The 27,569-nt window shown below is 55.7% G+C and overlaps 1 long non-coding RNA gene and 2 pseudogenes across 1 annotated transcript; 1 reads left to right on the plus strand and 2 right to left on the minus strand.

Moving 5' to 3' along the window:
- Positions 1 to 209: 209 nt before the first annotated feature.
- On the minus strand, positions 210 to 981 carry LOC114020039 (annotated as a pseudogene).
- Positions 982 to 8,762: 7,781 nt separating this feature from the next.
- On the minus strand, positions 8,763 to 16,900 carry LOC122462777. The gene is made up of 2 exons (XR_006285532.1): positions 16,533 to 16,900; positions 8,763 to 9,259 (listed from the first exon to the last, which is right to left on the minus strand). It is a non-coding gene; the product is annotated as an uncharacterized LOC122462777 (long non-coding RNA).
- Positions 16,901 to 18,526: 1,626 nt separating this feature from the next.
- LOC119567830 lies at positions 18,527 to 24,714 on the plus strand (annotated as a pseudogene).
- The last annotated feature ends 2,855 nt before the right edge of the window (positions 24,715 to 27,569 follow it).

Consider the following 27,569-nt stretch of genomic DNA (forward strand, 5'->3'; position numbering starts at 1 on the left):
TGAGGAAAGCAAAGACCAGAACGCAGGGTAGCACCTCAGCCACTGGACTCTTCCTCTGTAGCTGTTGATAACCGCAGTGTGCCATCACTCTGTCTAGTGGAATTCCAGTTGCCAGCCTCAGGCTACCCAGAATGTGCTGTTCTCACTCATTCAAGCATGTCAATTTACTCCTATTTCAGTTGAACCTAATGGAATGAGATAAGATCATCTTAGCTCTTGCAAAAAGCTCTCTGTTTATTGGCAGTCTTTCTCCTCAGGGCTTTGTGTACTTCTTTGTTTCTCATGCTGTAGATGAGAGGGTTGACAAGAGGAGTCAGGACTGTGTAGAAGACAGAGAACACTTTGTTCAGGTCTCACAGTGTATTGGTGTCTGGGAGCATGTAGACAATTATTATGGTTCCATAGAAAATGGTCACCACAATGAGGTGAGAGGAGCAGATGGAAAATGCCTTCTGCCTCCCCCTGGTGGATGGGATTCTCAGGATGGTGGTGATGATGCAAACATAGGATGTCAGGGTTAACAGAAATGGTGTCGCTGTGAATATAAAGGCCATGATGAAAGTCAGAAGTTCAATGAGGGTGGTGTCACTGCAGGAGAGTTTTACAGTTGGGGAGAAGTCACAAAAGAAATGGGGAATTTCACTGGAGTTCCAAAAAGTTAATTGTGATGCCAAAAATATCACTAACCAATTGGCCAAGAAAGCACTTATCCAAGAACCAGTCATTAGCTGAAGGCAACATTTGCTGTTCATAAGGGCTGCATAATGCAGGGGGTTACAAATTGCTAAATACCGGTCATAAGATTATGGCAAGGAGATAACTTTATGTAGCTGCTAGAGAACCAAAGAAATAAAATTGTGTGACGCAACCGCTAACAGAAATGGTTCTGTCTTCAGTCAGGAGACTGGCCAGCACCCTGAGCAGGATGGTGGAGGTGTAGCAGGTGTCCAAGCAGGACAAGTTCCCCAGGAAGAAGTACATGGGCATGTGAAGGTGCTGATCAGCCACAACTAACACAACGATGAGGGTATTCCCCACCATGGTCGCAATGTTATGAGAAACAGCAGGAAGAGAAGAAAGTGCAGTTCCTGGAGGTTCCCAAATCCCAGGAGGATGAATTCTGTGATGGATGTTTGATTTCCCAAGTCTGCATTTGCCATGGATTGTATCTAGAGAAAATCCAACAAAACCTGAAGGAGAACCTGGACAATATATATATTTAAAGTTTAATGGAGCCAGTTAGAGACTGGAATTTCCATTCTATGGGAAATTCTGAAATTTCAAAACAATTTTTTTTCCAAATTGGAATTAAATATTAAATTTCCCATGGAACAAAGATTCTGAAAGTTTGGGATTTGGAAACATAAAAATATTATATTTTGATAATATTGATTCATTTCATTTTGATAATGTCAAAACATTTCCCTGAGATAAGGTAACACTGTTGCCTTTTGATAATGTGGTTTTATTTTGTTTAGATTCTCCTATTATATTAAAATATTAAATATAATATTGTATAAATAATATTAAATATAATAATATTAACATGACTGCTTTAATATAATATAAAACTCAAAACAAAATGAATTGAAATGATAAAGCAGGCATGATCAGACTGTGGTTCATGTGTTGCATGCGACTCTTTTACAGTTAAAGTGCAGCTCGCAGATTCCACCCCCCCAACTATTCTCCACCTACCAGACAGGGGAAAGGGGAGCTTCTGCCCTGTGGCGGGGTGATCTCAGGGGTTTAGCCCCACAGGGGGCACTGAGGCTCAGGGCACATCTGCTTGGCTCAGGGCTTCAGAAGGAGTGGGGCCAAAGACCCGGCAGGTGCACCCCACGGGGCAGAAGCTCAGAGCCCTAATAGGCATGCCCGATGGTTCTCGAACTTCTGAAGATTATTATATATGACTTGAAGGGTCAGTAAGTTTGGCCACCCTGTGATAAAATAAAAATGAAATGCTTTGTCTTTTCTTCCTTAGAAAATGGTGACAAAATTGACACCTTGTAAAACCTTTTGATTTTGACAAAACTGCATTTTTCAATGGAAAAATGCTCCACCAACATTTTTTCCCAGCTGTAAAATGTAATACATTTGTAATGGAGTTGGAGCTGCCGTGTAAGAACTGATGGATACTCTATGTTGACCTGGTTATTGAGATGTTTTCTGTGGGTATGTCTGCACAGCCCATGGCAGTGAGCCACCCAGCTTGAGTTAACAGACTTGGGCTTGAGGGGCTCTAGCTTCTGCACTCCAAATAGCTGGGTAGACATTTTGACATGAGTTCTGAAGCCTAGGGCGTGTGGTGTGAAGGGTTCATGTAGAGTTCATGCACCTGGAAACATTCAGGGCACACCCTGAGTGTTGTGTAGGAGCAGTGCACACACTGCTCCATCCAAGGACATGGACCATGGGGAGTCGCCCAGAGGACATGAACCGTGGGAAGCTTCCTTGGACTGGGCTCAAGGCCTGAGAGCAAGGACGGTAGTAGATAAAGGCTGGTAAATAAAAATATTAATCAAAGTCATATTATTTCCTTTGTTGTGTCCTTTTGCGGTTGAAGTATGTAATGCACAGGGGGGAAAGAAATAAAAAAGAAGGTGGAAAGCTGACAGGCAGAAGCCCGTTAGCAGACCAGCTTGCTTGCTTAAAGCTTTGTCCTGTCTTGTCATTGAACCGCAACAGTGGTGGGCTCCAGAACCTGAGCCACAACTGGAAATCACTAGCTAAACAGATATTTTTAGCGTGGTAGCTCAAGTCCTGCAAGCCTGATTAATGGCCCTGCACACTTGAAACACAGCAGCTCCCACACTTGATTTACCTACTCCAAATTGATTCCCCACTGACCGGTAACTGTCTGGCGTTGCAAGCTTCCAAATAGCAATCACCACTCGCTTCTCCACTGTCAGAGCAGCTCTCATTTTTGTGTTGCTGAACTGCAGGGCAGGGAAAAACTCTTCACAAAGTTCCTGGAAGCTGGCTCTCTGCATTCAAAAGTTCTGCAGCCACTGCTCATCATCCCATACTTGCAAAGCAATACAGACCCTCCAGTCAGTGCTTGTTTCACGGGACCAGAAACGGCGCTCAACAGAGTGCAGCTGCTCTGTGACTGCCAGCAGCAACTGTAAATTGTTTTTGTCACTGGCTTGCAGCAGGGCTGCTTGCAGGACAGCGCTATGTTTGTGCCCCAGGTGCCTCTGAACCCCTCCTTAAAACCTGTGCCCCTGTATAATCATAGAAGCATAGAATATTAGGGTTGGAAGAGGCCTCAGGAGGTCATCTAGTCCCATCCCCTGCTCAAAGCAGGACCAACACCAACTAAACCATCCCAGCCAAGGCTTTGTCAAGCCAGGCCTTAAAAACCCGGGGGGGAGGGATAGCTCAGGGGTTTGAGTATTGGCCTGCTGAATCCAGGGTTGTGAGATCAATCCTTAAAGAGGCCATTTAGGGATCTGGGGCAAAAATTGGGGGATTGGTCCTGCTTTGAGCAGGGGGTTGGACTAGATGACCTCCTAAGGTCCCTTCCAACCCTGATATTCTATGATTCTAACCTCTAAGGATGGTGATTCTACCACCTCCCTACGTAACCCATTCCAGTGCTTCACCACGCTCCTAGTGAAATAGTATTTCCTCATATCCAATCTAGACCTCCCCCACTGCAACTTGAGACCATTGCTTCTTGTTCTGTCATCTGCCACCACTGAGAACAGCCAAGTTCCAACCTCTTTGGAACCCCCCTTCAGGTAGTTGAAAGCAGCTATCAAATCCCCCTTCATTCTTCTTTTCTGCAGACTAAATAACCCCAGATCCCTCAGGTTTCAAAGTAACAGCCGTGTTAGTCTGTATTCGCAAAAAGAAAAGGAGTACTTGTGGCACCTTAGAGACTAACCAATTTATTTGAGCATAAGCTTTCGTGAGCTACAGCTCACTTCATCGGATGCAACAGATCCCTCAGCCTCTCCTCGTAAATCATGTGCTCCAGCCCCCTAATAATTTTCGTTGCCTTCCGCTGGACTCTCTCCAATTTGTCCACATCTCTTCTGTAGTGGGGGGACCAAAACTGGACCCAATACTCCAGGTGTGACCTCACCAGTGCCAAATAGAGGGGAATAATCACTTTCTTCAATCTGCTGGCAATGCTCCTACTAATACAGCCCAATAAGACGTTGGCCATCTTGGCAATAAGGGCACATTGCTAACTCATATCCAGCTTCTCATCCACTGTAATCCCCAGGTCCTTTATATATATACCAAATATATACCACCCCCGCTGGGCGCCTCTAAGAGGCGATACTTCCCCTCTCGCAAGCACATAGTCTGAGTGTAGCAAAAAGCCTTTTAATAACAGAGAGAAACAATGTGGCATTATGTTGCGGAAACACCACCAACAGGATTCGTAACACAACCCATGAGCAAAAAAAAAACCACCCCAAGCAAATTGGGGCATGTCCTTTCCCTTTGGTTCTTGAGTCCAGCAACCCCAATTCACCCAAAGTCCCAAAAGTCCAATGACCCAAAAGTCTGTCCCTGCTCAGGGCAGCCCCAGAGTTCGAAAGTTTATCTGCAGAGCTTTACCTCCCAACCTGGATGGAGATGGGGTGGGGGAGAGAGGTAAGGGGCACCTTACATGATCTGAAGCTGACTGCCCCACAGCTCCATAGGCCTTCGCTCCGCCAGCCGCCCCACGAACTGCTTCGCTCGGCTCTGCTCCACTGCTCCACCAGCCGGTCCACAAACTGCCCCGCTCCACGTCCCACAAGCAGCTCCCGCCATCCAATGAACTGCTCCACCAGCCTGTCCACAAGGCACTCCAGCCGTCCCACAAACTGCTCCACAATATATCTTCAGGCTCCCCAACTACTTAACACAACACTCAGTGATTTCAGCTCTTAGTCAGTTCAGCTCTTTGGTGAATTCACCTTGTAGTAGAGGAGCCTCAGTGCTGGCGCACCATTAGCCCAAAGTGAGCTCAGCAGCCTGTAACTAGACTCCTAATGGAATCAAAATTAGCTCTGATATACCACAGTGGAGAGAGGAGAAAGTGCAATTAGCACATAAGGCCCTTACCCAGGGGCCAATGCCCCCCCCAAGTATTAATACTTGTCCACAGCCTCTCTCAATTCACAGAGTTTTGGAACCCATGACCCTTGCCTAGCGAGTGCTACTTAGTTGATGGTGAGTCCCTCTATCATAACAAAAGGCCAAGTACAGTTCCAAGCACAGTTCCCATAATCAGGGTAATAACAATTTATTCTTCCTGCCCCAATAACAGAGACACTGGGGATCCCACAGCAGCCAAAGTGACCATTTGGGCAGCTATGGCCTCATTCTAGGCGGGGTGGGTGTGCCTATGCAAATGAGATCAGCCCCTGAAGTTCTTTTCCACAACTTGCCACACCTCACCACCAGATGTCATCCTGACACTGCTTACATCTATCACATCCATTGCTTTCCCCATATCCACAAGAGCCCGTTATCTCATCATAGAAGGCAATCAGGTTGGTCAGGCATGACTTGCCCTTGGTGAATCCATGCTGACTGTTCCTGATCACCTTCCTCTCCTCCAAGTGGTTCAAAATGGATTCCTTGAGCACCTGCTCCATGATTTTGCCAGGGACTGAAGTGAGGCTGACTGGTCTGTAATTCCCTGGCTTCTCTTTTTTCCCTTTTTAAAATATGGGAACTATATTTGCCTTTTTCCAATCGTCCAGGCCCTCCCCCAATCACCACGAATTTTCAAAGATAATGGCCAGTGGCTCTGCAATCACATTAGCCAACTCCCTCAGCACCCTTGGATGCATTAGATCTGGACCCAGGGACTTCTGCAGGTCCAGCTTTTCTAAATAGTCCTTAATCTGTTCTTTCACACCTTCTGGGTGTGGTGTTCTGTCCCATCTAGTGGCACCAAGACCACTTAGAGAGAGTTAAATGAGCCTGCTCTACACACTTACCTAAATAGTCAGTTGGCTTTTAGCTCATGCAGTAGAGGCTCATGCACTAAACTCCGAAGGTCCCTGGTTCAATCCCATCCGCCGACGACCAGGGTCTGTTGGCATTATACCACTGCCATGGTCCCTTGTTTCTCGCCCCATCTGTGCCGCTGCCCAGGGCTGGATTAACCTTTTTGGGCCCAGCGCCAAACTTATTTGTGGGCCCCCATGGGGGCAAAGGAGCATGGCCTGTGGAGGTCGATCCCCAGAGCAAGGTGACAGCCAGGGCCAATGGGGCATAGCTTTCCAAGCAGGTGCTTGGGGCGTCAATGAGCATGGGGCAGCAGTCCGTGTCCTGCGGCGGCAATTCGGCGGCAGCTTTGCCTCTCTTCCCGCTGCAGTGGCTTTTGTGCGGCAGCTCCGCCACTCTTCTGGGGGCGGCGGCAATTCGGTGGCAACTGCTTGGGGTGGCAAAATTGGTAAAGCCACCCCTGGTAGTGGGGCCTGCCCTGCTCCACACAGCCCAGTGCAAGGGCGCTGTATACAAGCGGGCAGTTGTCAGATGCACACTGGCCCTCCCAGCCCTGTGTTGCCAGAGTGCCCCTTCCTCTCGGGGGTGGGCCCATGCCGTGCCACACAGCCCCCGACTCCCTATGCCCAGAATCTCCCGGAACTGCTATGCCCAGCAGCCCCCCCCACAGACCCTCCACCACAAATGCACAGTGACCTGCGCACCCCCACCCCTGCCCAGCACCCCCCACACACAGCCGCACCACTACTGCCCAATGCGCTTCCCCCAGCCCACCACCACAACTACACAGCCCCCCACTCAGACCCCTCCACTGCCCAGCATCCCAACACACAGACCTCCCCCACCACTGCCCAAAGGACCCCCCCCCGCACACCTCCAGAGACCCACTCCCTCACATCCTGCCCCCCGGCCACAGTCTGCTGGCAGCGCAGCTGGGGCTGGTCCGGCCTCTTGGGAGTGGCGCGATTAGCCAGGTCAGGGTCTGTCCCCCGCCCTGGCCGGACTCCCCCAGGACTCACTTGCATCCCCATTTGGCCAGGACAGTTCCCTTTTTAAGCTCTGTCCCAGCCGTCCTGACTTTTTTGACAAAAACGGGCATTTATCCGGTTTGCTCTTGCCAACTGGTCAACTGGCAAGAGCAAATGAACAAATGCCCAGTTTACCAAAACAGTCTGGTGTGCCCCCCAAGCGGGGCATGGAGGAACATGTGTGTGTGGGGGGTGGCGATGCGAGGTGTCAGGCAGCAGGGCTTGTGGGAGTCAGCCCCAGGTAGAATGGAGCTTGTGGGGGTTAGGGTCCAGCCCCTGCCAGCAGTGTGGGGAGGGTGTCAGCCCCAGCTCCTGGCAGTGGTGCGGGGAACTGGGGCGAGGGAGGGGTCAGCCCCAGTCTTGGCAGCGGCATGCGGGGCTCAGGGAGTGGGGGGGTCAGCCTCTGGCTGCGGCATGGGGAGCTGTGGGGGAGGGATTAGCCCCAGTGGCGGATTTAGAGTTAGTGGGGCCCTGTGCTCAGCTTCATTGTTGGGGCCCCTCCTTGGGACCCAGCCAAGAAAAAGAACATTCGCTCTTATCTCCTCCCCGGCCCCATTTTTCATCCTTTTTTCCTTCCTCCTCCTCCTATAAGTAATAGCAAGTAAATGAAAATAAAGTGAGGGACCTTGACTGGTTTTGTAGTCTAACTTATTTTTCCACAGGCCACTTGAAAATCGCTGAGGGTCTTGACAGACCACTTCCAGATCTTTCCAAATAGTGTTTGTGCCCTTAGCTGACTCGTGTGAAGCGCTTTGGAGAAGAGCCCTTTATGAAAAACAAATATGTAAAAAAGCAATGGGTTTCGGGGTCTGGCCAGGCCTAAGAGTGCGGGAGGGGGCTCGGGGCCAGGGTCAGGGAGGAAGTCAGGGTGCGGGAGGGGGCTCGGGGCCAGGGGGGCAGGGTCTGGGAGGAAGTCAGGGTGCGGGAGGGGGCTCGGGGTTGGGGCAGAAGGTTGGAGTGTGTGAAGTGCTTACCTGGGGCAGCTCCTGTTTGGTGAGAGGGGTGCAGGAGCTCTTGCTCGGTGCTCAGGGTGGGGATGGGGATGTGGCGGGTGGGGGGTCCAGGAGCCAGGGCAGGGGGCTGGGTGTGTGGGCTGGGTTCATGGGGGTTGCTCCCAGGCCCCTGCCCTGAGTGGCTCATGGCAGGGGGCTGCGGGGGTATGTGTAGGGGGCGTGTGGGGGCCCTGACTTTGCTCCGCCCTGCCCTGATTCCCCCCCCTTCCCCAAGGCCCAGCCCCGCCTCTTCTTTGTCTCCTCCCCCGAGCACACTGCGGCCCCGCCCCCTCCCTCCCTCCCTCCCTCCCAGAGCACTGGCAAACAGCTGTTCAGTGGCAGGGGAAACGCTGGGAGGGGGAGGGGCGGGAACGTGGCACGCTTGGGGGAGGGGGAAGCTTGGCTGCTGGTGGGGGCAGGTGGAGCCTGTCCTGCAGCAGGAGCCCCTGGAGCCGGCAGGACCAAGCTTCTGCCCCGCAGCTGCCCAGCCCTGGGGCTCTCTGTCATTGGGGGGATTGTGCCAGAGCACCCGGCACAGGAAATGGGTCTCTCTGCCCCACCTGCAACATTGTTAACTCACCCGCCCAGGTGGGAAAAAGGTTAACGGCTCATGTGACTCAGTTAGGCTTTGGGGATAAATAAGGGAGTGTTAACCAGGAACTCAGATCTTGCCTGTGGTTAACTGGATGTGCTCTAGGTTCCACACCTCAGAGTCCCTGCCCAGCAGACTCGTTCCCCCAAACCGCATCTATCAACGGCGAGAAAACTAAGGACAGGATTAACTATAACGAAAACTGGTTTAATAAACAGCGACTCAAACAGGAAACAGTAACTCATAGGACCCCCAGCAAAACAATATACAAAGGGCATACAGGTACAGGTTGGCATGACAAACTGACTTAAAGTCAAGGTCCCAAACCCATAAGGACAAAGGGGAATTTACGGAGTAAGGTACAGAGGTACACAGCATACTACATCAGGTTCAGAGGAATGGACCCACGACAGAGGACATCACGGATGGAATACATCAGGACAGCAAGGTGAGGACACAGGAGTTCAGGATACAGGTAAGATTGGAATCAATCAGGAACTGATAGCTGGAACTATGGAGTTTGGATCTTCTTCTGTGGTCTTCTGTAGATCCCTCGAAGTCTTGGCTAGGACATGTACTGCATTGCCACTGGGAGGGACAGCCTCTCCTCTTGGGTGCAGCAGTCTTTTATGCTCTCCTGATACTAGGCAGAAAACAGGCCATGTGACCCTTGCTCTTTCCTGCTGTAGAGAGGAAAAGGTGCCAATTTTCTCAAGAAGAAGGTCACCAACATGGTGGACAAACAACAACTCCTTACAAACAAAATGGCGAAGTGTCTAAACAAAATGGAACTTGTAGTTTTTCCCCTACAGGAGAGGCCTGAGTAAAGGGAAAGGGACATTTTAGCAAAGGCCTGGAGAAGATGGCTGAGTAACACCAGAACAGCACAGGGTTTTTTTGGCTATCTGGAATCTCTGAGCCAGAGTGTGCGGAGTGACAAGAAATCCTGGAGGGTGTGGCTCGAAAGAGAGAGAGAGAGCAGAAAGCCAGCCAGCCACTGTTTTTACCACTTCACTGGCAGAACTGAAATTGACCCCTGGAAAGGGAACTTTGTTTTCAACTGTGGTGGGGAGTGGTTCAGGTGCCCTGTAGAGAGGGGAAACTGAGACAAAGCCACTGCAGCGCCAAGGCATGCCACGAGGGGGTACTTGGGAGGTAGCCAGCCCTATTCCAGCATCCTTCTGCAGGATCAAGGCAAGCAGATCTGACGGGGCTGTGAAACAAGCAGAAATAAGACACGAACCCGGGGCTCCCCTACCCTCCAACACCATCTCCTTCTTCCATCCCAAAGCTGGGTCACCCAGCTGTGAAAATGGGGCCCCTGGTGATGCTGTGGGGGAGAGCTGTGGGCAGTAGGGGCAGGGCTAATCTGGGGTTAGTAGATGATGTACGGGCCTAGAAGCCAGGACCCTGGTTTCATAGAATCATAGAATATCAGGGTTGGAAGGGATCTCAGGAGGTCATCTAGTCCAACCCCTTCTCAAAGCAGGACCAATCCCCAACTAAATCATCCCAGCCAGGGCTTTGTCAAGCCTGACCTTAAAAACCGCTAAAGAAGGAGATTCCATCACCTCCCTAGGTAACCCATTCCAGTGCTTCACCACCCTCCCAGTGAAAAAGTTTTTCCTAATATCCAACCTAAACCTCCCCCACTGCAACTTGAGACCATTACTCCTTGTTCTGTCATCTGCTACCACTGAGAACAGTCTAGAGCCATCCTCTTTGGAACCCCCTTTCAGATAGTTGAAAGCAGCTATCAAATCCCCCCTCATTCTTCTCTTCTGCAGACTAAACAATCCCAGTTCCCTCAGCCTCTCCTCATAAGTCATGTGTTCCAGACCCCTCATCATTTTTGTTGCCCTCCCCTAGACTCTTTCCAATTTTTCCACATCCTTCTTGTAGTGTGGGGCCCAAAACTGGACACAGTACTCCAGATGAGGCCTCACCAATGTCAAATAGAGGGGAACGATCACGTCCCTCGATCTGCTGGCAATGCCCCTATTTATACATCCCAAAATGCCATTGGCCTTCTTGGCAACAAGGGCACGCTGTTGACTCATATCCAGCTTCTCGTCCACTGTAACCCCTAGGTCCTTTTCTGCACAACTGCTGCCTAGCCATTCGGTCCCTAGTCTGTAGTGGTGCATGGGATTCTTCCATCCTAAGTGCAGGACTCTGCATTTATCCTTGTTGAACCTCACCAGATTTCTTTTGGCCTAATCCTCCAATTTGTCTAGGGCCCTCTGTATCCTATCCCTACCCTCCAGCGTATCTACCTCTCCTCCCAGTTTAGTGTCCTCTGCAAACTTGCTGAGGGTGCAATCTACGCCATCCTCCAGATCATTAATGAAGATATTGAACAAAACCGGCCCCAGGACCGATCCTTGGGGCACTCTGCTTGATACCGGCTGCCAACTAGACACGGAGCCATTGATCACTACCCGTTGAGTCCGACGATCTAGCCAGCTTTCTATCCACCTTATAATCCATTCATCCAGCCCATACTTCTTTAACTTGTTGGCAAGAATACTGTGGGAGTCCATATCAAAAGCTTTGCTAAAGTCAAGGAATAACACGTCCACCGCTTTCCCCTCATCCACAGAGCCAGTTATCTCGTCATAGAAGGCAATTAGGTTAATCAGGCATGACTTGCCCTTGGTGAATCCATGCTGACTGTTCCTGATCACTTTCCTCTCCTCTAAGTGCTTCAGAATTGATTCCCTGAGGACCTGCTCCATGATTTTTCCAGGGACTGAGGTGAGGCTGACTGGCCCGTAGTTCCCCAGATCCTCCTTCTTCCCTTTTTTAAAGATGGGCACTACATTAGCCTTTTTCCAGTCATCCGGGACTTCCCCCGATCGCCATGAGTTTTCAAAGATAATGGCCAATGGCTCTGCAATCACATCCGCCAACTCCTTTAGCACTCTCGGATGCAACGCATCCGGCCCCATGGACTTGTGCACGTCCAGCTTTTCTAAATAGACCCGAACCACTTCTTTCTCCACAGGGGGCTGGTCACCTTCTCCCCATGCTGTGCTGCCCAGTGCAGCAGTCTGTAAGCTGACCTTGTTTGTGAAGACACAGGCAAAAAAACATTGAATACATTAGCTTTTTCCACATCCTCTATCACTAGGTTGCCTCCCCCATTCAGTAAGGGGCCCACACTTTCCTTGACTTTCTTCTTGTTGCTAACATACCTGAAGAAACCCTTCTTGTTACTCTTAACATCCCTTGCTAGCTGCAACTCCAGTTGTGATTTGGCCTTCCTGATTTCACTCCTGCATGCCTGAGCAATAGTTTTATACTCCTCCCTGGTCATTTGTCCAAGCTTCCACTTCTTGTAAGCTTCTTTTTTGTGTTTAAGATCAGCAAGGATTTCACTGTTAAGCCAAGCTGTTCACCTGCCATATTTACTATTCTTTCTACACATCAGGATGGTTTGTTCCTGCAACCTCAATAAGGATTCTTTAAAATACAGCCAGCTCTCCTGGACTCCTTTCCCCCTCATGTGATTCTCCCAGGGGATCCTGCCCATCAGTTCCCCGAGGGAGTCAAAGTCTGCTTTTCTGAAGTCCAGGGTCCGTATTCTGCTGCTCTCCTTTCTTCCCTATGTCAGGATCCTGAACTCAACCATCTCATGGTCACTGCCTCCCAGGTTCCCATCCACTTTTGCTTCCCCTACTAATTCTTTCCCTGTTTCCACTCCTGGCTCTGGCACTGACTCACTGTGACCTGGGCCATGTCCTGTTAGCATCTGTCACAGGGAGCTAATGATCTCAGGTCTCCGGGGGAGCAGTGCAAAACCGGGCTGGAGGACAGAGTGCTGCCCCCACACCCTGCCCCATTGCTCCTGGTCGCAGGGTGGGGGGAGATTCACCAGGCACCTCCATCCTGCATGCAGACAACATTCCCTTAGCAACAGACAGCAGGGTGCGCTGGGGGTAAGCCTAATCATTTTTGTTGCCCTTCGCTGGACTCTCTCCAATTTATCCACATCCTTCTTGTAGTGTGGGGCCCAAAACTGGACACAGTACTCCAGATGAGGCCTCACCAATGTTGAATAGAGGGGAACGATCACGTCCCTCGATCTGCTCGCTATGCCCCTACTTATACATCCCAAAATGCCATTGGCCTTCTTGGCAACAAGGGCACACTGCTGACTCACATCCAGCTTCTCGTCCACTGTAACCCCTAGGTCCTTTTCCGCAGAACTGCTGCCTAGCCATTCGGTCCCTAGTCTGTAGCTGTGCATTGGGTTCTTCCGTCCTAAGTGCAGGACCCTGCACTTATCCTTATTGAACCTCATCAGATTTCTTTTGGCCCAATCCTCCAATTTGTCTAGGTCCCTCTGTATCCTATCCCTGCCCTCCAGCATATCTACCACTCCTCCCAGTTTAGTATCATCCGCAAATTTGCTGAGAGTGCAATCCACACCATCCTCCAGATCATTTATGAAGATATTGAACAAAACCGGCCCCAGGACCGACCCCTGGGGCACTCCACTTGACACCGGCTGCCAACTAGACATGGAGCCATTGATTACTACCCGTTGAGCCCGACAATCTAGCCAACTTTCTACCCACCTTATAGTGCATTCATCCAGCCCATACTTCTTTAACTTGCTGGCAAGAATACTGTGGGAGACCGTGTCAAAAGCTTTGCTAAAGTCAAGAAACAATACATCCACTGCTTCCCTTCATCCACAGAACCAGTAATCTCATCATAGAAGGCGATTAGATTAGTCAGGCATGACCTACCCTTGGTGAATCCATGCTGACTGTTCCTGATCACTTTCCTCTCGTGTAAGTTCTTCAGGATTGATTCCTTGAGGACCTGCTCCATGATTTTTCCGGGGACTGAGGTGAGGCTGACTGGCCTGTAGTTCCCAGGATCCTCCTTCTTCCCTTTTTTAAAGATGGGCACTACATTAGCCTTTTTCCAGTCATCTGGGACTTCCCCCGTTCGCCACGAGTTTTCAAAGATAATGGCCAATGGCTCTGCAATCACATCCGCCAATTCCTTCAGCACTCTCGGATGCAACTCGTCCGGCCCCATGGACTTGTGCACGTCCAGCTTTTCTAAATAGTCCCTAACCACCTCTTTCTCCACAGAGGGCTGGCCATCTACTCCCCATGTTGTGATGCCCAGCGCAGCAGTCTGGGAGCTGACCTTGTTAGTGAAGACAGAGGCAAAAAAAGCATTGAGCACATTAGGTTTTTCCACATCCTCTGTCACTAGGTTGCCTCCCTCATTCAGTAAGGGGCCCACACTTTCCTTGGCTTTCTTCTTGTTGCCAACATACCTGAAGAAACCCTTCTTGTTACTCTTGACATCTCTTGCTAGCTGCAGCTCCAGGTGCGATTTGGCCCTCCTGATTTCATTCCTACATGCCCGAGCAATATTTTTATACTCTTCCCTGGTCATATGTCCAACCTTCCACTTCTTGTAAGCTTCTTTTTTATGTTTAAGATCCGCTAGGATTTCACCGTTAAGCCAAGCTGGTCGCCTGCCATATTTACTATTCTTTGGACAAGGACAAGGAAAGGAATTTGTGCCTTGGGGAAGTTTTTAACCTAAACTGGTAGAATATAAACTTAGGGGGTCTTTCATGTGGGTCCCCACATCTGTACCCCAGAGTTCAGAGTGGGGAGGGAACCCTGGCAAGGGGGACAAAAATATTCCTGCTTAGAGCCCCCGATGGGCTGGCAGCACCTCTGCATGACAGTGAGCCTGGCCCTGCAGCAAGACCTGTTGAAACACACCCGCCCCCTCAGACAGCTAGTACATACACACACAATCATGCATGACACACGCCCAGCCTCACCACCCCTTGCACACAATCACACCCCTCTCTCACACACACACACACAGTGTGTGGACTTTTCTCACACGCCCAGTCCAGCCCTTCTCTTCAGCTGCTCTGGGCTGCACGCTACCCGGTACCTACTCCCCTACCCACCCAGCTCCTGTCTCTGTTCCCCCACAGGGGGCACAGTCCCACAGTCTCAGCTGCTAACAGCCTGGCAGCCAGGGCCTGAGCTCCACTTTGCTCAGGGCCAGAGGTGTGAAACTCGGTACAGAGCTGGCTCACTGGGTATCCAGCACCTCAGGCTATTAGAGCCAGAGCCCTGCGAGGAGGCCAGGGGCATGGTGTAAACCTGCCTGCCTCCCAGGCCTTTTACCAATTCTCCAAGCTGCTCACAAATCAATGCAGCTCAACGATCACCTGTAACAAGGGGGTTTCCTGTAGACATATTTCCAGCCACTCGCAGGACCAGATCCTCCTACCATGGCCCCTTTTCCAGCTGCCCTGTGTGACCAGCAAGGTGTGTCCATGGCTTCTTGCCACTGTCCACCAGTGGCGGATTTAGAGTTAGTGGGCCCTGTGCTCAGCTTCACTGTTGGGGCCCCTCCTTGGGACCCAGCCAAGAAAAAGAACATTCGCTCTTTTCTCCCCCCGGCCCCATTTTTCATCCTTTTTTCTTTCCTCCTCCTCCTATAAGTAATAGCAAGTAAATGAAAATAAAGTGAGGGACCTTGACTGGTTTTGTAGTCTAAGTTATTTTTCCACAGACCACTTGAAAATCACTGAGGGACTCGGCAGACCACTTAATGATCTTTCCAAATAGTGTTTTTGCCGTTAGCTAACTAGTGTGAAGCGCTTTGGAGAAGAGCCCTTTATAAAAAAACAAATATGTAAAAAAGCAATGGGTTTCGGGGTCTGGCCAGGCCTAAGAGTGCGGGAGGGGGCTCAGGGCCGGGGGGGCAGGGTCAGGGAGGAAGTCAGGGTGCGGGAGGGGGCTCCGGGCCAGGGGCGCAGGGTCTGGGAGGAAGTCAGGGTGCGGGAGGGGGCTCGGGGCCTGGGGCGCAGGGTCTGGGAGGAAGTCAGGGTGCGGGAAGGGGCTCGGGGCCAGGGAGGCAGGGTCTGGGAGGAAGTTAGGGTGCGGGAGGGGGCTCAGGGTTGGGGTTTGGAGCGCTTACCTGGGGCAGCTACTGTTTGGTGCGAGGGGTGCAGGTGGGGATGTGGGGGGGGAGGGCAGGAGTCAGGGAGGGCAGGGTGTTTGTGAGAGGGGTGCAGGAGTTGGCTAGGAGTGTGTGAGGGGGTGCAGGAATCTGGGAGAGCAGGGGGCTGGGGTGCAGGGGCTGGGAGGGAGTTAGGGTGCATGAGCGCACTGGGGGTTGGGGTGCAGGGTCTGGCCAGGAGTTAGGATGTAGGAAGGAGCTCAGGATTAAGGCAGGAGGTTGGGGTGTGGAGCACTTACCTGGGGCAGCTCCCATTTAGTGCGAGGAGGGAATGTGGTGGGGAGGGCAGGAGCTCCCCCTTGGTGCTCAGTGTGGGTGGGGTGGGATCTGGGAGGTGCAGGAGTCAGGGAGGGCTGGGGGGGTATGTGTAGGGGGAGTACGGGGCCCCCCGTTTGCTCTGCCCTGCCCCGCCCCCGTCTCTTTTCCACCTCCTCCCCCTCCCTCCCAGAGCGACCTGAGTGCCGGCAAACCAGTTCAGCGGCGGGAGAAGCGCGGGGAGGGGCGGAAATGCGGCGTGCTCGGGGGAGGGGAGAGCTTCAGCAGGAGCCGTCAGGACCAAGCTTCTGCCCCTGCAGCTGCCTGGCTCTAGGGCCTCCTGTCCTTAGGCGCCCCGTGCCAGGGCATCCTGTGTTTCACTGTAAATCCACCTCTGCCATCCACGCAGGGTAATTGTCGGTCGTAATGACCAAGCCCCTGCCTGCCTGGTGGGGATTCCCTGTGCTGCTATGAGGCCTAGATCCCAGTAACCTGAGGAGGCTGGAGACCTGGCATGGGGCTGAATCCCTCCCTTCCTTGGGCAAATCCCGAGTGCAGGGATTCTCCACCAGTGCAATCTGGGGGCAAGAAGCCACCCTCTTCAGGCCCAGCTGAGCCAGACACAATCTCTCTCTCTCTGCTCAGGCCAACGTCTCATTCCCTGTTTGTAGCTCACACCATGGCTCACTCCTGGTGCTGGTGGCTCACTCTTGCACCCTGGCAGACCCGGAAGCTCCTGCTGGGCTGGAGTTGACTCTGCGACTCTGGAAATCAGCTCCTCTTGGCCTGCAGTCCTCAATGCTCTGTGGATGGAGCCATGGCCTGTCTGATGCAGGAGCAGTGGCACCGAGGGCCCGGCCTGGGAGCCAGCAGCAACCAGAAGGTTTGTCTGGGACCAGCAGCCGCAAGTGAGAATAATTTACATGGCCTGAGACATTCACTGTCTTTGATGCAAAATGCAGCCGTCCCTGGAGTGTGGTGCCCACCCCCCAGGCTCCTGGTGGCCCCAGATGCCATCCATCCAACACTGCCACACTCTCCAGGGGCTGCTATTTGGCCTGGATCGTGCCCCGGCTCTGCTCAGCGTGTGGGAGCAGGAGAGATGCTGGCCCCATTCACGTGTCCCCAGCAGGCAGCTTCACAGTGCCCAGTTCCTGTGCTAGGGAGCAGCCTCCACTGGGGAGCTGGCACCTGCCTCATAGTCTCACAGTGTCCCGTGCCCTGACCCTGACCCCACCCCGCAGCGGCTAGCAGAGAGGGGAACCAAAAACCGCTCTGCCTTCGGCCATACCCTGCCCCTCTGAGCCTGCAAGGGGTTAACGCCCCTGCAACCAGCAGTCACTAGAGTGCTGAGTGTCTGGCCCCACGCTGGCAGGGGGGAGATGTCACAGGGCGGCTCATCTGTGAAGGAAGGCACGGCTTGGGGATTCCAAACCCCTGGATGGTGGGGTAGCTGGGGAGCTGGCAGTGCCCCTGCAGTGCGGGGAAGAGCCCCAAAACTGGAGGCATCGGGGAGCCTCCAACTTTCCTGACAATCCAGTTACCCAGGCATGCACCTCTCCCTCTGGCCAGGCTGAAAGTTACGGGGGGGTGCCTGCTCCTGCTACACTAAGGGATGTGGGTGTGAACTGGGCCACCAGCTCACCACCGGCTCAGAAAGACCAGGGGGGTGTTTGCTGGTTTCTTAAGCAGGGTTGAATTGCTGGGTGCAGGGGACAGAGGGTTCCCGCTCCCCCAGTGCACTGTCCCCCACTCCCTCTGGGCTGCATTCGCCCCCCATGCCCCCACCTTCCCTGACCGGCTGCATTGTCGCCCCTGCCCCCCAAACTGTATTCTGCCCCCAACCCGGCTGCACTGTGCCCCCCTGCCTGGCTGCACTTTCTCCCTCCCCCAATCTGCATTGTCGCCCCTGCCCCCCCCCCCCCCCCCCCCCGCCACGGCTGTACTCTGCCTGCAACCCCCCCCCACACCCGGCATGCATTCTCCCCAGCGACCGGCTGCGCTACGCCATGCCCTTTCCCCAGTGGAAGCCTTGGCAGGCGGCTGTCTCTGGGCGCCCGCCCGCTGAGTTTCCCACGCTGGGAGCTGGGGGCGCAGACACGGGCTGGCTGCGCGGATCTGTTTGCGGGGGGGGCTCCGCGAGCCTCTGCCCGTGCCCTGGGCGCTGGGGCGGCTCCATCCGCCGGCGCCATCTGCGCAGCTCGGCCGGGGCGGTCTCCAGGATCCAGGCACCGGTGAGTGGCCGAGGCGGTTCCCCGGCAGGGGCAGGTGGCCTCGGATCCGCGGGGATCGGGCCCAGCCGCGCAGAGCCCCGGGGAAGGCGCCCTGCTGGGCGTCGTCTGGCCGCGCAGCTCCCGAGGGCTGGATCCGGGGCTCAACGAGGCTGGGGTCCCTTCCGGTGCCTTTAAGTGCTGGGGGTGAAGGGGCGCCGCAGCCCTCCCCCGCCGCCTGAGGACGGCCGTGGGGAGCGGGCAGCAGCTAGCCGGGGAGCCCTCGTGGGGACGCTAGCTGAGGGGTCCCCGTCTAGGGGCCACCCCTGTTCCCAGGGGCCCGCTCCTGGGCCAACAGCGCAGCCCCAAGTGCTGGCAGGAGAAGGGGGCTGGTGCATGCTGGGTCCATCCCTGGGCACCCCCTGATCCAGACTGGGTGCCCCCCCCCCCCCAGCAGTGGCCATGCCAGAGTTCTCGGGGGAGCCTCGGGAGCTGCATGCCAACGCCTCGCACCCAGGGTCAGTTGTGGCTGCTCTGCTGGACAGCTGGACTTAGCCCTGGGCCTGAATGTCTTCTCTGGCGCTCTGCACGCTGGGCCCCCCCAACCTCTCCCTGAGGCCGTGCGAGCTGGAGCTGCTGGGCTCACTGCCCCTGGACGCCAAGGGGCCTGCGGCCTGGGGCAGCCTCCTGGGGCCAGCCCTGTCACTGGTGCTGCCTGTGGTGTACGCCCTCATCTGTGGCTGCGGCGTCATGGCCAATGGGCTGGTGATCTCCATCGTGCTGAGCTGCAAGCACAAACTGGTGTCGGACGTCTACATCCTGAACCTGGCCATGGCTGACCTGCTCTTCCTGGTGGGGATGCCCTTCTGTGATGAAGTGGGACTGTTCTTAATGTTTCCTCTGAATAGTGTGGGGGTGCCTCAGTTTCCCCTAGGCAGTTCTTAAGTATCTAGGGGGTGGGATAAGGGTGTATGATCGTTGCAGAGCCCTAGAGGGCAGGTGTGTGCAGGGGTCTGGACACAGAGAATGGCCGACACCCTGTTTCCCGGTAACTGATGGCCTGGGCCCTTCTCCCCTGCAAGGTGAGAGCTAAAGGGTTGGAGAACAAAGGAATCAGGTGACCTCCTGGCCCAGGAAAGGGACAAAGCCCAGAGGAGGAGGGGCTGGAGGGAGTTTCAGTTTGAGGCTGGCTGGGGACATGGAGTGAAGTACAGATGTGGTTGTCTGACTCACTGCCCCCCAGAATAGACCCAGCTGAGGGGTCCTGTTCTCTGCACCTACAAGCTCTGTGTTAGACCATGTTCCTGTCGTCTAATAAACCTCTGTTTTACTGGCTGGCTGAGAGTCACGTCTGACTGCGGAGTTGGGGTGCAGGACTCTCTGGCTTCCCCAGAGGGTGGACTCACTGGGGGAAGCGCACAGAGGGGCAGAAGATGCTGAATGCTCCGAGGTCAGACCCAGGAAGGTGGAAGCTGTGTGAGCTGTGTGTCCTGCAGACAGTCTGCTCACAGAAAGGAGACTTTCCCAGAGTCCTGCCTGCCTTCATAGGGAGCAGTTCTGGAGCATCGCCCAGGGACTCCGTGACACCTTCATCATCAACCAGCTTGTCCAGGAGCGTGGCTGGATCTTCAGGGACTTCCTATGCCGTGCTGTCACCACCATCGACCTCAACAACCAGTTCACCAGCGTGGCCATCGTCGCCATGCTCTGCGTGGACAGGTACCCACCAGGGCCCTCTCTGCAGCACGGTCCTGGCCCCATGGGGTGTCCTGTTCTCCCTTTGGAAATATGGTCACCTTACTTCTGGGCAGCCAATCTGGCCTCCAGACTGGGGTTAGCTAGTGTCGCTCTCACAGCTGCGGTGTTGGCAGCCATGGCCCAGGCTGTAGTCCTGCGGACAAGCCCCCCAAAGACTGAGCTCAGACAGGGCCCGAATGGCTGCAGGGCTGGAATACTGGAGGTGGAGGGAACAGGGATAGAATAGTGGGAGGGCTTCAGGATATAGGCAAAGCTAGGGGATGGCAGGGCTGGAATGGGAGGGAGGGGGGGCGCCGCAAGGCAAAGGGGGAGTTGGGGGGGGCAGGGCAGAAAGGGGGGAAGTTGGGCCCCAGCAAACCTCCCTGCCCAGCACCCTCAGCTAGTGTTGAGCTGGCATAGGGGGTCTGCACCCCCTGCTCAGGGCCTGTGGATAGGGACCACCAGCATCAGCACTTGGGTCATTGTTTCCTGGCCTCTCCAAGCTGGGGCAGCTGGGAACTCTGTCCCCTCTTTGAAACGTGGGGCACAACAGCTGCTGTACACTCCCTGTCTTGTCCCCAGCCCCATTGTCACCCCTAGATCCCCCTGCCTTACCCCCCCATCCTGTCCCATGCCCCCTGATGGCCACTCTCTCCCCAGGTATGTGGCAGTGGTGTACTCGTCCACAGTGGGCCAGAAGCGGACGCTGCGCTGCGCGGCGCTGATCAACGCCGGCGTGTGGGCCAGCAGCCTGGTGATGGCCACGCCAGCCATGCTGTACGCCCAGGTGCAGCGGGAGAACCAGAAGGAGCTGTGCCTTATGGACTTGCCAGGCCCCAGCAGCCTGTACTGGTACATGCGCTACCAGTCACAGGCAACCTTCCTCCTGCCGCTGCTGGTGATCACAGTGCTGTACTCCCTCACCCTGCACCACCTGCTCCAGGCCATGGGCCGTGCACAGCGGTGCTGCTCAGCCCGCAGCCGGCGAGTCACCCAAATGGCGCTTACCATCATCGCTGCCTTCCTCATCTGCTGGACACCCTTCCACGTGGTGCAGCTGGTCAACCTGACGGCTGCCCCCTCCGCTGCCTCCTTCTACTTGAACCAGCTCACCATCTGCCTCAGCTACGCCCACAGCTGTGTCAGCCCTGTCTTCGTCCTCTTCTGCACTGAGTTCTTCTGTGAGCGGGTGGCCCACTCCAGGTGGGGGTGGGGCACAGGCTGCTGGGGACAGGGTTTAACCATGGGACTGGGGTGGGGGTTGTGGGGGATGATGCCGCAGGTGTGCTCATGGCTCCATCAGGCCCCCTACAGGGTAGGGCAGGAATTGCCTTCTCTCCCCACCTACCTTTCCTTTGCTTGTGACTCAACCCCTGCTTTCAGCCCCCCTTCCTGGGCAATGCCCCCAACCCAGCTTCGCCCCACCCCAGTGCAGAGGTAGGGCTCTGTGACTCGTGCCTGGCCTTGAAGGTGCTCTGCAGGAAGCCCAGCCCAGCCCTGCCCTGCCCTGCCCTGCCTCGCCTCACTGGCCAAGTCAGGCACAGAACCTGCATCCCTGCAATCTGCATCCCCAGGGAGATAGGCTGTATTTGCTCCTCTCAGAAAGCCCCTGCAAGGGCTGCAATCCCTGGATCTTTGCTGGGGATGATCAAAAGCCAGGCAGCTCCTTGGTATGCACCCCCTCCACCCTCCATCTCCTGTTCTAGTCCTCACATCTGGCCATAGCCCAGCTCCCACTCCAGGTGTGAGTGCATCCTGGTGAGTGAGCCCAGGATTGGGCCCTGCTCCTGGCATGGGCAACGAGCCCAGGGTTCGGGCCCTACTCCCAGCATGGGGGTCGGGTCCCGTTCCAGATGTGGGTGGTGAGCCTGGGGGTCAGGCCCCGTTCCTGGCATGGGCAGTGAGTCTGAGGGTCAGACCCCATTCCAGGTATAGGCAGTGAGCCCGGGGGTCGGGCCCCGTTGCTGGCATTGGGGGTGAGCCCAGGGGTCAGACCCTGATCCCGGCGTGGTTGGTGAGCCTGGAAGTCAGACCCTGTTCCTGGCATGGGCAGTGAGCCCGGAGGTTGGGCCCCATTCCTGGTGTGGGCAATGAGCGTGGAGGTCAGGCCCTGTTCCAGGGGTGGGCAGTGAGCCCAGGGGTCGGGCCTCGCTCCCGGAGTGGGCTGTGAGCCCAGAGTCGGGCCCTGTTCCCGGCATGGGCAGTGAGCCTGGAGGTCGGGCCCTGTTCCCGGTGTGGGCAGTGAGCCCAGGGGTCAGGCCCTGTTCCCGGTGTGGGCGGTGAGCCCAGGGGTCAGGCCCTACTCCCAGCGTGGTGTTGTGACCCTGGGTGTTGGGCTCCGTTCCCGGTGTGGGCAGTGAGCCTGGAGGTCGGGCCCTGTTCCCGGTGTGGGCAGTGAGCCCAGGGGTCAGGCCCTGTTCCCGGTGTGGGCGGTGAGCCCAGGGGTCAGGCCCTACTCCCAGCGTGGTGTTGTGACCCTGGGTGTTGGGCTCCGTTCCCGGTGTGGGCAGTGAGCCTGGAGGTCAGGCCCTTTTCCTGGTGTGGGCAACAAGCGCAGCGGTCAGGCCCTGTTCCAGGGGTGAGCAGTGAGCCTGGGGGTCGGGCCCTGCTCCCAGCATGGGCTGTGAGCCCGGAGGTCGGGCCCTGTTCCTGGTGTGGGCGGTGAGCCCGGAGGTCGGGCCCTGTTCCCGGCATGGGTGGTGAGCCTGGAGGTCAGGCCCTGTTCTTGGTGTGGGCGATGAGCCCAGGGGTCGGGCATGGGCTGTGAGCTCGGGGGTCAGGCCCCACTACTGGCATGGGGTATGAACCTGGAGGTTGGGCCCCGTTCCAGTATGAGCGGTGAGCCTGGAGGTCAGGCCCTTTTCCCAATGTGGGCAATGAGCGCAGAGGTCGGGCCCTGTTCCAGGGGTGGGTGGTGAGCCCAGGGGTTAGGTCCAGGGCTTTTGAAGTTTCAGTCCAATCCCCCAAGTTGGAGAACTGCCCTTGTCTGGGAGCTGCCCCGACCTCTGACCCCAGGCCTCCTTTTGTCCTCCCCTGTGTCAGCAGCCTATGGGAGACCTTGAGATCTGCCCTCTCCCCTTGCTGACCTGCCCCCGAACTCCTCAGCCCTCGTGGGTTCTGCTCCCCCATTGACTCTGACTCCTCTGCCCAGCCCTTCCCCCATCAGAGTCCCCTGGGGTCCTCCCCTCTGCTCCTCCATCCCCCCTTCCCTTCTGCCCCAAATCCCCCCTTCCCCACAGATAGTGCCCAGCTCTACCACTCCTCCATCCCTGGAATGACACCCCCCCACCTGCTGTCTCTCCCGGCCCAAGCCTCCAGCACCGCCAGCTCAGTGTCTCCCCAGCGCCTTCCTTGGCCTGCACCCCCCATGCCTAGTCATTGGGGGGGTCACAGTTCATCTGTTCCTGCCATCTCCCCCACAGTCTGCCCCTTCCCTGCCTGCACCCTGGCTGGGGCAGGACGCTGTTGTTGGCAGGTTTGCAAAGCCCTGGGTGTGTGCGTGGCGCTAGCTGCATAGTAACCCCACTTTCCCCTGCCCTCTCGGCTCCCCTGGCCAGTCTAGTGCCAGCCTGCTTTGTCCTTTCACACCTGGCACATGAGCCTGCACCTCGACAGCTCCTGCCAGCGGCCATATATCTCAGCAGAGCCAGAACTCAGGGTCTGGACAGGGACCCAAGCCTAGGGGATCGCTCTGCCCTCGTGGGATTGGGGTAATGGGGATTTGGGTACCTGAGGGATTGGGGTAATGGGGATTTGGGTTTCCTCCCACAGAGCCTTGCCGGTCCATAGGCTCTGGCTCCATGAGCCCCACATCTCCAGCTGGAGCAAATGTTGGGATTGGGGGTGAACCTGGCTCCTGGGGGAGTTCAGCCAGGACTACGCGTCCCACTGTAGCTCCCAGCCCCTTCCCACCAGGCAATCAGGATCCCCATGCCAGGGTCTGCTGCCTGCTGTGCTGCCCCCTGTTGTCGGCACCCTGCATAACAGCCACCTCCTGCGTAGAGGGCTCGCTTGCCAGGGCCAGCTGGAGTAGGAATGGCTGTTAACTGTTCCCCCGCCCCCCATGGGCCAGGGGCAGGAGCCTCAGGTGCAAGGGGCAGCACCACTTCTTGTGTCAAGCAAAAAGCTCTGACCTTCCCCTGCCCCCAGGCTGGTGAGATCCTCCCTGTCCCAACCAGACCCCTTCTCTGCCCATACACTGTTGCCGCCCCATTCTTGGACACTCGTCTTCCTGCTGTGTTGCCTGAGCCCTGATGCCAAGCTGTGCCCATGCCATACAGGCAGCTTGGGCATTGGCACACCCCCTGCCAGTGAGATGCTCTTAGTGGCATTAGTTGCTGGGGCTGGGCTCTAGAGAGATCCTTAGTTTCTGGCATGGATCCCCCCTGGACCTCTTGCATCCTGGCTGCCCATGTGAGAGCGACTGTGTCACCCCTTCCGCAGGTACTGCAGGTTCATTGCCAGGTGGAGGGTGCTGCAAGTGGACACTGCCCTGCCCAGCCAGGAGCTCACCTCCACCATCTACAGCCCACAGATGGGCAGCACTGTGGCCCAGTGCTGTCGGCACCCCTTCAGCACCGAGCAGCTGCCATGCTCCGTGACCGAGGCCAGTGTCACCGTCAATGGGCAGGAGGAGCACCGCGCCTTCTAGAAGCCTCCATGCCACCAGAGAACTGACCTCAGTTGGAGCCTACGGATGGCCCCCGCTGCTGCAGCATGTCTTGGCAGGTGTGGGGACAAAACCTTGATGATGCCAGGCCAAGGCAACACGCTAGGGGCCTCAGCCGTGGCTGAGATGGGACTTTTCACCTCCCCATAGGACAATGAAGATTCCTGTCATCGAGGCCGGTGGGAAGAGCCAGTCTAGCTCAACCACCACATATGGGCTGGATGCAGGAATTGCTGGGTGAGGTTCACTGGCCTGGGTTATGCAGGGGGTCAGAGTGCATGGTTGCGATGGTGCCTCCTGGCCTTACAGTTGGTGGATCTATGAATCAGGAAGTCTGGGCAGGAAATGGCAGTGACAGAAGAGACTTTAATAAAGCAAAAAGAATGCACCCAGGGTGGAGTCTGTGTCACGGAGTGTGGGGGAGTCCAGGCCCTGCACCCCTCTTCCTGGGATTCACTGAGACTCTCAGCCAGCCCTAAAACAGAAGGTTTATTGGACAACAGGAACACAGTCCAAAACAGAGCTTGTGGGTACACCCAGGACCTCTCAGTCAAGTCCTTCTGGGGGAGCAGGGAGCTTAGACCCCAGCCCTGGGGTTCCCTGCGTTCCACCACCCAGCCCCAAACTGAAACTAAACCCCCCCAGCAGGCTCCCTTCTGCTGCCTGTGTCCACATTCCTGGGCAGAGGTGTCACCTCCCCCTCCCCCTCCTGGCTCAGGTTACAGGCTCTCAGGTCTCCCATCCCCAGGGCACATTCCCAGGTCAACACTCCCCCCTCCCTGCTGCGTCACATCCTCACAGTAAAAAGAAAAGGAGGACTTGTGGCACCTTAAGAGACTAACCAATTTATTTGAGCATGAGCTTTCGTGAGCTACAGCTCACTTCATCGGATGCATACTGTGGAAACTGCAGAAGACATTATATACACACAGAGACCATGAATCACCTTCACTTGCCTGTCTGTCCCGTCCCGTCCCCGTCCCCGTCCCCCCCCCCCCCCCGGGATACCCACAGTGTGCAACACTCAACCGCTGCACATCACACGGGCACACAATACCTGCACTCGGGCATACTCCACATACCCCCCCCCGCATGCATAATTCCCCCAGTGTGCATAGACACTGCACACCCAAACACCTGCACCAATACTCACATGGGCATGCCCTCCTCCAGACAACATGCCAGTGCACACCCACATGCTCTCCCTGTGCACACCTAGCCCTCGCACATGCCGCCAGGTCATACTTAACCCCCACATTTGGGTTCAGCAGAAACAGGTTGGAATTTAAAAGAGTCGGATTGACCCACTCCCTTGCCCCGACTGCAACCCAAACATCACTTCAGGGGCTGGAGCATGAGAGCTACAGAGTGAAACTGATGAGAAGCCAAGTGGAAACTGGTGGCATTGACCTGGGTCATTGAGATTATACTATAAAACCCACTCATATGCCATCATCGCTGGGTAATTAAGAAATCAGGGCCTGACCCGCCCTTTCCCCTGCCTCTGCCAGCCAGTGGGGGAAGTGGAGGAGAATCCTGGTGCTGTCCCTTTAAATTCATGCTCCTGTTGGATTTGCCTTGGTGCATTTCATGTCACAGGGGCCGTTGCCCTGCATGGGGATTTGCCCCTTCATGCCTCAGGTCCCCCCAAACAGCCCTGAAGACAGGTTCCCATCCTGTGAGCCAGCCGGTTCCAGCCACCCCCACAGGTTCCAGCCAATCCTGAGTTGAACTGTGGGGGACAGACAGCCATTTGGGGAACCCAGGGCTGGGCTAGAAAGGGGCTGCGGGTGGAGAGTGAAAGGCACCGGCAGAACTGGGGTGGGGCAGAGCTGGGCTAGCAGGGGTCAAGAGTGAGGGGTGCCAGCAGAGCTCAGGGGAGCCCAGAGCTGGGCTAGCAGGGGCTGTGGGTCAGGAGTGAGGGGCACAGGTAGAGCTGGGCTGGGACCCCAGTATTCAGGCTAAGCCAAGATGTGGGGGATTCATGTCTTTGCCTATGGCCTGGCACATTCACACACCCCGAGGAGGTGCAGAGGCTGGGAAGGGCCTCACACAGAAGTTAAACATTGATGGCGCGGAGCCGGGGGGATCAGCTCATAGTTGGGAAGGGTGGTGCTGGCATCCGTGCCCACAGGGACATGACCTTACCCAACTGTCAACGTTTAACTTCTGCACCGGGCCCTTCCCAGCCCCCTGCCTTGGCAAGATCCACCCTCACCCCCCCCCAGCCCCCCACCGGTCCGGGTGGTTATAGTTACAGTGCCAAAGAAGATGTGGGAGCGGGGCTGGGGAAGGGGAAACCCCAAAGATTTCTAGCAGGATTGGCTTGGGCAGGAGGGGGGTATGGGAGAGAGAGGGAGGGGATGGGTGAGGGGATGGGTGTGTGTGGGGATAGATGGGGGATGGGCTGGTCCAGGGGGGCAGTGAAGGGGATCTGGATCTGGAGCCTTTCCCTGTTCCAGTCTCAACCCAGCTCCACCAGGTGCTGTCCTGGGGCCAGCCCTGCCTGCCAGGGGAGAGTGCCCTCTGCTGAGCCCCTGCCCTGCTCCCTGCCCCACAGCACTCCCTAGTACCGCCCTGGGGTCAGCTGTGCCTGCCAGGGGAGAGCACCCCCTGCTGAGACCCCCACACTGCTCCTTGCAGCCCAGCGCCCCCTAATGGTGCAATGGGTGTAGAGGGTGGTCTCCCCTTACTAAAAAAAATGAGGAGTCCGTGCGGCACCTTAGAGACTAACAAATTTATTTGGGCATAAGCTGACAGTGCAGTGACCTGTTTCTCACTTCAATTTTCAGACCCAATGACTTCACTCAGCCTCCCTGCAACCCCCACCAGACAGGCTGGTCCTGCTCCGATCACCTGCTGGCAGCACTGGAAGCCAATGACCCCAGTCATGCTGCTGGGCCAGGATCTCCACGTGGGCATCCATCACAGGCCCAGCTGCCTGGAGCCCAAGCTTCCCCATCCAAAGATATGGCAGGTGTCAAGGTTCCTTCCCCACTCTGAACTCTAGGGTACAGATGTGGGGACCTGCATGAAAACCTCCTAAGCTTATTTTTACCAGCTTAGGTTAAAACTTCCCCAAGGTACAAACTATTTTAC

The sequence above is a fragment of the Chelonia mydas genome, chromosome 13 (assembly GCF_015237465.2).
Source record: "Chelonia mydas isolate rCheMyd1 chromosome 13, rCheMyd1.pri.v2, whole genome shotgun sequence".
Lineage (NCBI taxonomy): Eukaryota > Metazoa > Chordata > Testudines > Cheloniidae > Chelonia > Chelonia mydas.